Source organism: Electrona antarctica (genome assembly GCF_951216825.1).
Source record: "Electrona antarctica genome assembly, contig: scaffold_560, whole genome shotgun sequence".
NCBI lineage: Eukaryota > Metazoa > Chordata > Actinopteri > Myctophiformes > Myctophidae > Electrona > Electrona antarctica.
In genome coordinates this window covers 27,797-38,463 of record NW_027637818.1, presented here as the reverse complement: position 1 = coordinate 38,463, position 10,667 = coordinate 27,797, and the positions used below count along the sequence as shown (strand labels likewise).

At 46.3% G+C, this 10,667-nt stretch overlaps 1 pseudogene across 1 annotated transcript in view; it reads left to right on the top strand.

Moving 5' to 3' along the window:
- LOC306918640 (ARF GTPase-activating protein GIT1-like) overlaps positions 1–8,718 on the top strand; it is a 30,519-nt pseudogene extending 21,801 nt beyond the window's left edge. The window contains exons 12-13 of the transcript XR_013792529.1: positions 5,142–5,205; positions 7,155–8,718. The product of XR_013792529.1 is annotated as an ARF GTPase-activating protein GIT1-like (transcript). The remainder of the gene's footprint in view (positions 1–5,141; positions 5,206–7,154) is intronic.
- The last annotated feature ends 1,949 nt before the right edge of the window (positions 8,719–10,667 follow it).

The following is a 10,667-nucleotide window of genomic DNA, read 5'->3' as shown; positions in this document are numbered from 1 at the left end:
CCATTATAACCCGGTTTTCAAAGCGCAGTTTCTCCAAAGGTTAGAGAGCTGTCCATGGTGAGCCGCCGCGCACCCGATGATCGTAAATCATTTGTGTTTTTGTATCACATCGCTGAGCAAAAGTAGCTGTTTGTTCTGCTAGCTAAAGGCTGTGGGCTAATGTAGCTGGTTGTACTGCTAGCTAAAGGCTGGGGGCTAATGTAGCTGGTTGTACTGCTAGCTAAAGGCTGGGGGCTAATGTAGCTGGTTGTTCTGCTAGCTAAAGGCTGGGGGCTAATGTAGCTGGTTGTTCTGCTAGCTAAAGGCTGTGGGCTAATGTAGCTGGTTGTACTGCTAGCTAAAGGCTGGGGGCTAATGTAGCTGGTTGTACTGCTAGCTAAAGGCTGTGGGCTAATGTAGCTGGTTGTACTGCTAGCTAAAGGCTGGGGGCTAATGTAGCTGGTTGTACTGCTAGCTAAAGGCTGGGGGCTAATGTAGCTGGTTGTACTGCTAGCTAAAGGCTGGGGGCTAATGTAGCTGGTTGTACTGCTAGCTAAAGGCTGTGGGCTAATGTAGCTGGTTGTACTGCTAGCTAAAGGCTGGGGGCTAATGTAGCTGGTTGTTCTGCTAGCTAAAGGCTGGGGGCTAATGTAGCTGGTTGTACTGCTAGCTAAAGGCTGTGGGCTAATGTAGCTGGTTGTACTGCTAGCTAAAGGCTGTGGGCTAATGTAGCTGGTTGTACTGCTAGCTAAAGGCTGTGGGCTAATGTAGCTGGTTGTACTGCTAGCTAAAGGCTGGGGGCTAATGTAGCTGGTTGTTCTGCTAGCTAAAGGCTGGGGGCTAATGTAGCTGGTTGTACTGCTAGCTAAAGGCTGTGGGCTAATGTAGCTGGTTGTACTGCTAGCTAAAGGCTGTGGGCTAATGTAGCTGGTTGTACTGCTAGCTAAAGGCTGTGGGCTAATGTAGCTGGTTGTACTGCTAGCTAAAGGCTGGGGGCTAATGTAGCTGGTTGTACTGCTAGCTAAAGGCTGGGGGCTAATGTAGCTGGTTGTTCTGCTAGCTAAAGGCTGGGGGCTAATGTAGCTGGTTGTACTGCTAGCTAAAGGCTGTGGGCTAATGTAGCTGGTTGTACTGCTAGCTAAAGGCTGGGGGCTAATGTAGCTGGTTGTTCTGCTAGCTAAAGGCTGGGGGCTAATGTAGCTGGTTGTTCTGCTAGCTAAAGGCTGTGGGCTAATGTAGCTGGTTGTTCTGCTAGCTAAAGGCTGTGGGCTAATGTAGCTGGTTGTACTGCTAGCTAAAGGCTGTGGGCTAATGTAGCTGGTTGTACTGCTAGCTAAAGGCTGTGGGCTAATGTAGCTGGTTGTACTGCTAGCTAAAGGCTGGGGGCTAATGTAGCTGGTTGTTCTGCTAGCTAAAGGCTGGGGGCTAATGTAGCTGGTTGTTCTGCTAGCTAAAGGCTGTGGGCTAATGTAGCTGGTTGTTCTGCTAGCTAAAGGCTGTGGGCTAATGTAGCTGGTTGTACTGCTAGCTAAAGGCTGTGGGCTAATGTAGCTGGTTGTACTGCTAGCTAAAGGCTGTGGGCTAATGTAGCTGGTTGTACTGCTAGCTAAAGGCTGGGGGCTAATGTAGCTGGTTGTACTGCTAGCTAAAGGCTGGGGGCTAATGTAGCTGGTTGTTCTGCTAGCTAAAGGCTGGGGGCTAATGTAGCTGGTTGTACTGCTAGGTAAAGGCTGTGGGCTAATGTAGCTGGTTGTACTGCTAGCTAAAGGCTGGGGGCTAATGTAGCTGGTTGTTCTGCTAGCTAAAGGCTGGGGGCTAATGTAGCTGGTTGTTCTGCTAGCTAAAGGCTGTGGGCTAATGTAGCTGGTTGTTCTGCTAGCTAAAGGCTGTGGGCTAATGTAGCTGGTTGTACTGCTAGCTAAAGGCTGTGGGCTAATGTAGCTGGTTGTACTGCTAGCTAAAGGCTGTGGGCTAATGTAGCTGGTTGTACTGCTAGCTAAAGGCTGGGGGCTAATGTAGCTGGTTGTTCTGCTAGCTAAAGGCTGGGGGCTAATGTAGCTGGTTGTTCTGCTAGCTAAAGGCTGTGGGCTAATGTAGCTGGTTGTTCTGCTAGCTAAAGGCTGTGGGCTAATGTAGCTGGTTGTACTGCTAGCTAAAGGCTGTGGGCTAATGTAGCTGGTTGTTCTGCTAGCTAAAGGCTGTGGGCTAATGTAGCTGGTTGTTCTGCTAGCTAAAGGCTGTGGGCTAATGTAGCTGGTTGTTCTGCTAGCTAAAGGCTGTGGGCTAATGTAGCTGGTTGTACTGCTAGCTAAAGGCTGGGGGCTAATGTAGCTGGTTGTTCTGCTAGCTAAAGGCTGGGGGCTAATGTAGCTGGTTGTTCTGCTAGCTAAAGGCTGTGGGCTAATGTAGCTGGTTGTTCTGCTAGCTAACGGCTGGGGGCTAATGTAGCTGGTTGTTCTGCTAGCTAAAGGCTGTGGGCTAATGTAGCTGGTTGTTCTGCTAGCTAAAGGGTGTGGGCTAATGTAGCTGGTTGTTCTGCTAGCTAAAGGCTGGGGGCTAATGTAGCTGGTTGTTCTGCTAGCTAAAGGCTGTGGGCTAATGTAGCTGGTTGTACTGCTAGCTAAAGGCTGGGGGCTAATGTAGCTGGTTGTTCTGCTAGCTAAAGGCTGGGGGCTAATGTAGCTGGTTGTTCTGCTAGCTAAAGGCTGTGGGCTAATGTAGCTGGTTGTTCTGCTAGCTAACGGCTGGGGGCTAATGTAGCTGGTTGTTCTGCTAGCTAAAGGCTGTGGGCTAATGTAGCTGGTTGTTCTGCTAGCTAAAGGGTGTGGGCTAATGTAGCTGGTTGTTCTGCTAGCTAAAGGCTGGGGGCTAATGTAGCTGGTTGTTCTGCTAGCTAAAGGCTGTGGGCTAATGTAGCTGGTTGTTCTGCTAGCTAAAGGCTGTGGGCTAATGTAGCTGGTTGTTCTGCTAGCTAAAGACTGTGGGCTAATGTAGTTGGTTGTACTGCTAGCTAAAGGCTGTGAGCTAATGTAGCTGGTTGTTCTGCTAGCTAAAGGATGTGAGCTAATGTAGCTGGTTGTACTGCTAGCTAAAGGATGTGAGCTAATGTGGCTGGTTGTTCTGCTAGCTAAAGACTGTGGGCTAATGTAGCTGGTTGTTCTGCTAGCTAAAGACTGGGCTGTGTTGTGTGGTGTCGTTTCACTTCCGACATAATGACCACTAGATGGCAGTATAGGTTAACATAATGACCACTAGATGGCAGTAAAGAGGTTAACATAATGACCACTAGATGGCAGTAAAGAGGTTAACATAATGACCACTAGATGGCAGTAAAGAGGTTAACATAATGACCACTAGATGGCAGTAAAGAGGTTAACATAATGACCACTAGATGGCAGCAAAGAGGTTAACATAATGACCACTAGATGGCAGTAAAGAGGTTAACATAATGACCACTAGATGGCAGTAGAGGTTAACATAATGACCACTAGATGGCAGTAAAGAGGTTAACATAATGACCACTAGATGGCAGTAAAGAGGTTAACATAATGACCACTAGATGGCAGTAAAGAGGTTAACATAATGACCACTAGATGGCAGTAAAGAGGTTAACATAATGACCACTAGATGGCAGTAAAGAGGTTAACATAATGACCACTAGATGGCAGTAAAGAGGTTAACATAATGACCACTAGATGGCAGTAAAGAGGTTAACATAATGACCACTAGATGGCAGTAAAGAGGTTAACATAATGACCACTAGATGGCAGTAAAGAGGTTAACATAATGACCACTAGATGGCAGTAAAGAGGTTAACATAATGACCACTAGATGGCAGTAAAGAGGTTAACATAATGACCACTAGATGGCAGTAGAGGTTAACATAATGACCACTAGATGGCAGTAAAGAGGTTAACATAATGACCACTAGATGGCAGTAAAGAGGTTAACATTATGACCACTAGATGGCAGTAGAGGTTAACATAATGACCACTAGATGGCAGTAAAGAGGTTAACATAATGACCACTAGATGGCAGTAGAGGTTAACATAATGACCACTAGATGGCAGTAAAGAGGTTAACATAATGACCACTAGATGGCAGTAAAGAGGTTAACATAATGACAACTAGATGGCAGTAGAGGTTAACATAATGACCACTAGATGGCAGTAAAGAGGTTAACATAATGACCACTAGATGGCAGTAAAGAGGTTAACATAATGACCACTAGATGGCAGTAAAGAGGTTAACATAATGACCACTAGATGGCAGTAAAGAGGTTAACATAATGACCACTAGATGGCAGTAAAGAGGTTAACATTATGACCACTAGATGGCAGTAGAGGTTAACATAATGACCACTAGATGGCAGTAAAGAGGTTAACATAATGACCACTAGATGGCAGTAGAGGTTAACATAATGACCACTAGATGGCAGTAAAGAGGTTAACATAATGACCACTAGATGGCAGTAAAGAGGTTAACATAATGACCACTAGATGGCAGTAGAGGTTAACATAATGACCACTAGATGGCAGTAAAGAGGTTAACATAATGACCACTAGATGGCAGTAAAGAGGTTAACATAATGACCACTAGATGGCAGTAAAGAGGTTAACATAATGACCACTAGATGGCAGTAAAGAGGTTAACATAATGACCACTAGATGGCAGTAAAGAGGTTAACATAATGACCACTAGATGGCAGTAAAGAGGTTAACATAATGACCACTAGATGGCAGTAAAGAGGTTAACATAATGACCACTAGATGGCAGTAAAGAGGTTAACATAATGACCACTAGATGGCAGTAAAGAGGTTAACATTATGACCACTAGATGGCAGTAGAGGTTAACATAATGACCACTAGATGGCAGTAAAGAGGTTAACATAATGACCACTAGATGGCAGTAAAGAGGTTAACATAATGACCACTAGATGGCAGTAAAGAGGTTAACATAATGACCACTAGATGGCAGTAAAGAGGTTAACATAATGACCACTAGATGGCAGTAAAGAGGTTAACATAATGACCACTAGATGGCAGTAAAGAGGTTAACATAATGACCACTAGATGGCAGTAAAGAGGTTAACATAATGACCACTAGATGGCAGTAAAGAGGTATAACATAATGACCGTGTTATGTTTTGTTTTTTCTACAGTTTTGTTCCCTGTTCAGAGAAGATCCACCAGGCGGTCTCTGAGATGGTCTCACTGTTCCCTAGAGTAAGACCTGTCTGTCTGTCTGTCTGTCTGTCTGTCTCACCCTCTGTTTATTGTTGTCTGTCTTCTCTGCAGATCACCACATTGACCTGTATGACCTTTAATATCTTTGAATAATACAAACTATATACATTTTATTAGGGTTTAGCGTTATAATGGGTTAGGGTTAATTTGCAAAAAAAACTGCTCGGATAAAAATGCCTTTTATTATACGTGCGATGCAGCTGTTCAGATCGGTGCAGCTGTGCAGATCGGTGCAGCTGTTCAGATCGGTGCAGCTGTTCAGATCGGTGCAGCTGTTCAGATCGGTGCAGATCGGTGCAGCTGTGCAGATCGGTGCAGATCGGTGCAGCTGTGCAGATCGGTGCAGCTGTGCAGATCGGTGCAGCTGTGCAGATCGGTGCAGCTGTGCAGATCGGTGCAGCTGTGCAGATCGGTGCAGCTGTGCAGATCGGTGCAGCTGTGCAGATCGGTGCAGCTGTGCAGATCGGTGCAGCTGTGCAGATCGGTGCAGCTGTTCAGATCGGTGCAGCTGTGCAGATCGATGCGGCCCACGTGGTGAGGACTTTAGATTTTAAATCTGAATGTTTATTTACACGTTTACACTGTATCCCATGACATCATGTGACCCATGGCATCATGTGACCCATGGCATCATGTGACCCATGGCATCATGACATAATGTGACCCATGACGACATGTGACCCATGGCATCATGTGACCCATGACATCATGTGACCCATGGGATCATGTGACCCATGACATCATGTGACCCATGGCATCATGTGACCCATGGCATCATGTGACCCATGACATCATGTGACCCATGGCATCATGTGACCCATGTGATCATGTGACCCATGGCATCATGTGACCCATGGCATCATGTGACCCATGACATCATGTGACCCATGGCATCATGTGACCCATGGCATCATGACATAATGTGACCCATGACGACATGTGACCCATGGCATCATGTGACCCATGACATCATGTGACCCATGGGATCATGTGACCCATGGGATCATGTGACCCATGACATCATGTGACCCATGACATCATGTGACCCATGGCATCATGTGACCCATGACATCATGTGACCCATGACATCATGTGACCCATGGCATCATGTGACCCATGTGATCATGTGACCCATGGCATCATGTGACCCATGTGATCATGTGACCCATGGCATCATGTGACCCATGGCATCATGTGACCCATGGCATCATGTGACCCATGGCATCATGTGACCCATGACATCATGTGACCCATGGCATCATGTGACCCATGGCATCATGTGACCCATGCCATCATGTGACCCATGGCATCATGTGACCCATGACATCATGTGACCCATGACATCATGTGACCCATGGGATCATGTGACCCATGGCTAGGTCAGGGTTATAGTAGACTATATACTATGTCTGTCAGGGTTGGTGAATTAGTTTAATAACATATTGCTACTTCTGTCTCCTCTCCTCTCCTCTCCTCTCCTCTCCTCTCCTCTCCTCTCCTCTCCTCTCCTCTCCATTGTAAATGCATTCCTCTCCTCTCATCTCCTCTCCTCTCCATTGTAAATGCATTCCTCTCCTCTCCTCTCCTCTCCTCTCCTCTCCTCTCCTCTCCTCTCCTCTCCTCTCCTCTCTATTGTAAATGCATTCCTCTCCTCTCCTCTCCTCTCCTCTCCTCTCCTCTCCATTGTAAATGCATTCCTCTCCTCTCCTCTCCTCTCCATTGTAAATGCATTCCTCTCCTCTCCTCTCCTCTCCTCTCCTCTCCTCTCCTCTCCTCTCCTCTCCATTGTAAATGCATTCCTCTCCTCTCCTCTCCTCTCCTCTCCTCTCCTCTCCTCTCCTCTCCTCTCCTCTCCATTGTAAATGCATTGCTCTCCTCTCCTCTCCTCTCCTCTCCTCTCCATTGTAAATGCATTGCTCCCCTCCCAGCGTCCAGCTCTAGACGCGGTCCACTGCTCTCTCCGTCTGCTAGCGTCCAGCGCGTCACGGCTGCAGGTGGAGTGCCGCAAGGCGGCGCCCTCGGACCTCTCGGCTCCGCCCGTGGACTTCCAGCTGCTCACCCAGCAGGTCATCCAGTGTGCTTATGACATCGCTAAGGCCGCCAAACAGCTGGTCACTATCACCACTAGAGAGAAGAAACAGTGACATCACAGTGACATCACCACTAGAGAGAAGAAACAATGACATCACCACTAGAGAGAAGAAACAATGACATCACAGTGACATCACAGTGACATCACCACTAGAGAGAAGAAACAATGACATCACAGTGACATCACCACTAGAGAGAAGAAACAATGACATCACAGTGACATCACCACTAGAGAGAAGAAACAATGACATCACAGTGACATCACCACTAGAGAGAAGAAACAATGACATCACAGTGACATCACAGTGACATCACCACTAGAGAGAAGAAACAATGACATCACAGTGACATCACAGTGACATCACAGTGGCATCACCACTAGAGAGAAGAAACAATGACACCACAGTGACATCACCGTGACATCACCACTAGAGAGAAGAAACAATGACATCACAGTGACATCACAGTGACATCACAGTGACATCACTACTAGAGAGAAGAAACAATGACATCACAGTGACATCACAGTGACATCACTGTGACATCACCACTAGAGAGAAGAAACAATGACATCACAGTGACATCACCACTAGAGAGAAGAAACAGTGACATCACTGTGACATCACCACTAGAGAGAAGAAACAATGACATCACAGTGATGTCACCACTAGAGAGAAGAAACAATGACATCACAGTGATGTCACTACTAGAGAGAAGAAACAATGACATCACAGTGACATCGCAGTGATGTCACCACTAGAGAGAAGAAACAGTGACATCACTGTGACATCACAGTGACATCACAGTGACATCACAGTGATGTCACCACTAGAGAGAAGAAACAGTGACATCACAGTGACGTCACAGTGATGTCACCACTAGAGAGAAGAAACTGACATCACTGTGACATCACAGTGACATCACAGTGACATCACAGTGATGTCACCACTAGAGAGAAGAAACAGTGACATCACTGTGACATCACAGTGATGTCACCACTATTGAGAAGAAACAGCGACATCACAGTGACATCACAGTGACGTCACAGTGATGTCACCACTAGAGAGAAGAAACAGTGACATCACAGTGACATCACAGTGACGTCACAGTGATGTCACCACTAGAGAGAAGAAACAGTGACCACCATCACTTGTGGGAGAAAGTGATGTCATATTGGAGGAAGTGATGTCATGTTGTGGGAGAAAGTGATGTCAAATTGGAGGAAGTGATATCATATTGTGGGAGGAAGTGATGTCATATTGTGGGAGAAAGTGATGTCATATTGTAGGAAGTGATATATTGTGGGAGGAAGTGATGTCATGTTGTAGGAGGAAGTGACGTCATGTTGTGAGGAAGTGATGTCATGTTGTAGGAGGAAGTGACGTCATGTTGTGGGAGGAAGGGGTGGGGCTTAACGCAGCATGCCGTGACATGGTTTCCTCTTCCTGTTTGTTTCTTCTACGTTAATCTTAAAAAAAAATAACAATGAAAAGAAGTTGATTTTTTTTTTTTCTTGAATAATTATTGTGTCTGAGGGAAAACTAGACATGAACCCTAAACACTGAGGGAACTAGACATGAACCCTAAACACTGAGGGAACTAGACATGCTCTGAACCCTAAACACTGAGGGAACTAGACATGCTCTGGACCCTAAACACTGAGGGAACTAGACATGAACCCTAAACACTGAGGGAACTAGACATGAACCCTAAACACTGAGGGAACTAGACATGAACCCTAAACACTGAGGGAACACTAGACATGAACCCTAAACACTGAGGGAACTAGACATGAACCCTAAACACTGAGGGAACTAGACATGCTCTGGACCCTAAACACTGAGGGAACTAGACATGAACCCTAAACACTGAGGGAACTAGACATGCTCTGGACCCTAAACACTGAGGGAACTAGACATGCTCTGGACCCTAAACACTGAGGGAACTAGACATGCTCTGAACCCTAAACACTGAGGGAACTAGACATGCTCTGAGCCCTAAACACTGAGGGAACTAGACATGCTCTGAACCCTAAACACTGAGGGAACTAGACATGCTCTGAACCCTAAACACTGAGGGAACTAGACATGCTCTGGACCCTAAACACTGAGGGAACTAGACATGCTCTGAACCCTAAACACTGAGGGAACACTAGACATGCTCTGAACCCTAAACACTGAGGGAACTAGACATGCTCTGGACCCTAAACACTGAGGGAACTAGACATGCTCTGAACCCTAAACACTGAGGGAACTAGACATGAACCCTAAACACTGAGGGAACTAGACATGATCTGGACCCTAAACACTGAGGGAACTAGACATGCTCTGAACCCTAAACACTGAGGGAACACTAGACATGCTCTGAACCCTAAACACTGAGGGAACTAGACATGCTCTGAACCCTAAACACTGAGGGAACTAGACATGAACCCTAAACACTGAGGGAACTAGACATGATCTGGACCCTAAACACTGAGGGAACTAGACATGCTCTGAACCCTAAACACTGAGGGAACTAGACATGAACCCTAAACACTGAGGGAACTAGACATGCTCTGAACCCTAAACACTGAGGGAACTAGACATGCTCTGGACCCTAAACACTGAGGGAACTAGACATGAACCCTAAACACTGAGGGAACTAGACATGCTCTGAACCCTAAACACTGAGGGAACTAGACATGCTCTGAACCCTAAACACTGAGGGAACTAGACATGAACCCTAAACACTGAGGGAACTAGACATGCTCTGAACCCTAAACACTGAGGGAACTAGACATGCTCTGGACCCTAAACACTGAGGGAACTAGACATGAACCCTAAACACTGAGGGAACTAGACATGCTCTGAACCCTAAACACTGAGGGAACTAGACATGCTCTGAACCCTAAACACTGAGGGAACTAGACATGAACCCTAAACACTGAGGGAACTAGACATGCTCTGAACCCTAAACACTGAGGGAACTAGACATGCTCTGGACCCTAAACACTGAGGGAACACTAGACATGAACCCTAAACACTGAGGGAACTAGACATGCTCTGAACCCTAAACACTGAGGGAACACTAGACATGAACCCTAAACACTGAGGGAACTAGACATGAACCCTAAACACTGAGGGAACTAGACATGCTCTGAACCCTAAACACTGAGGGAACTAGACATGCTCTGGGCCCTAAACACTGAGGGAACTAGACATGAACCCTAAACACTGAGGGAACTAGACATGCTCTGGACCCTAAACACTGAGGGAACTAGACATGCTCTGAACCCTAAACACTGAGGGAACTAGACATGAACCCTAAACACTGAGGGAACTAGACATGAACCCTAAACACTGAGGGAA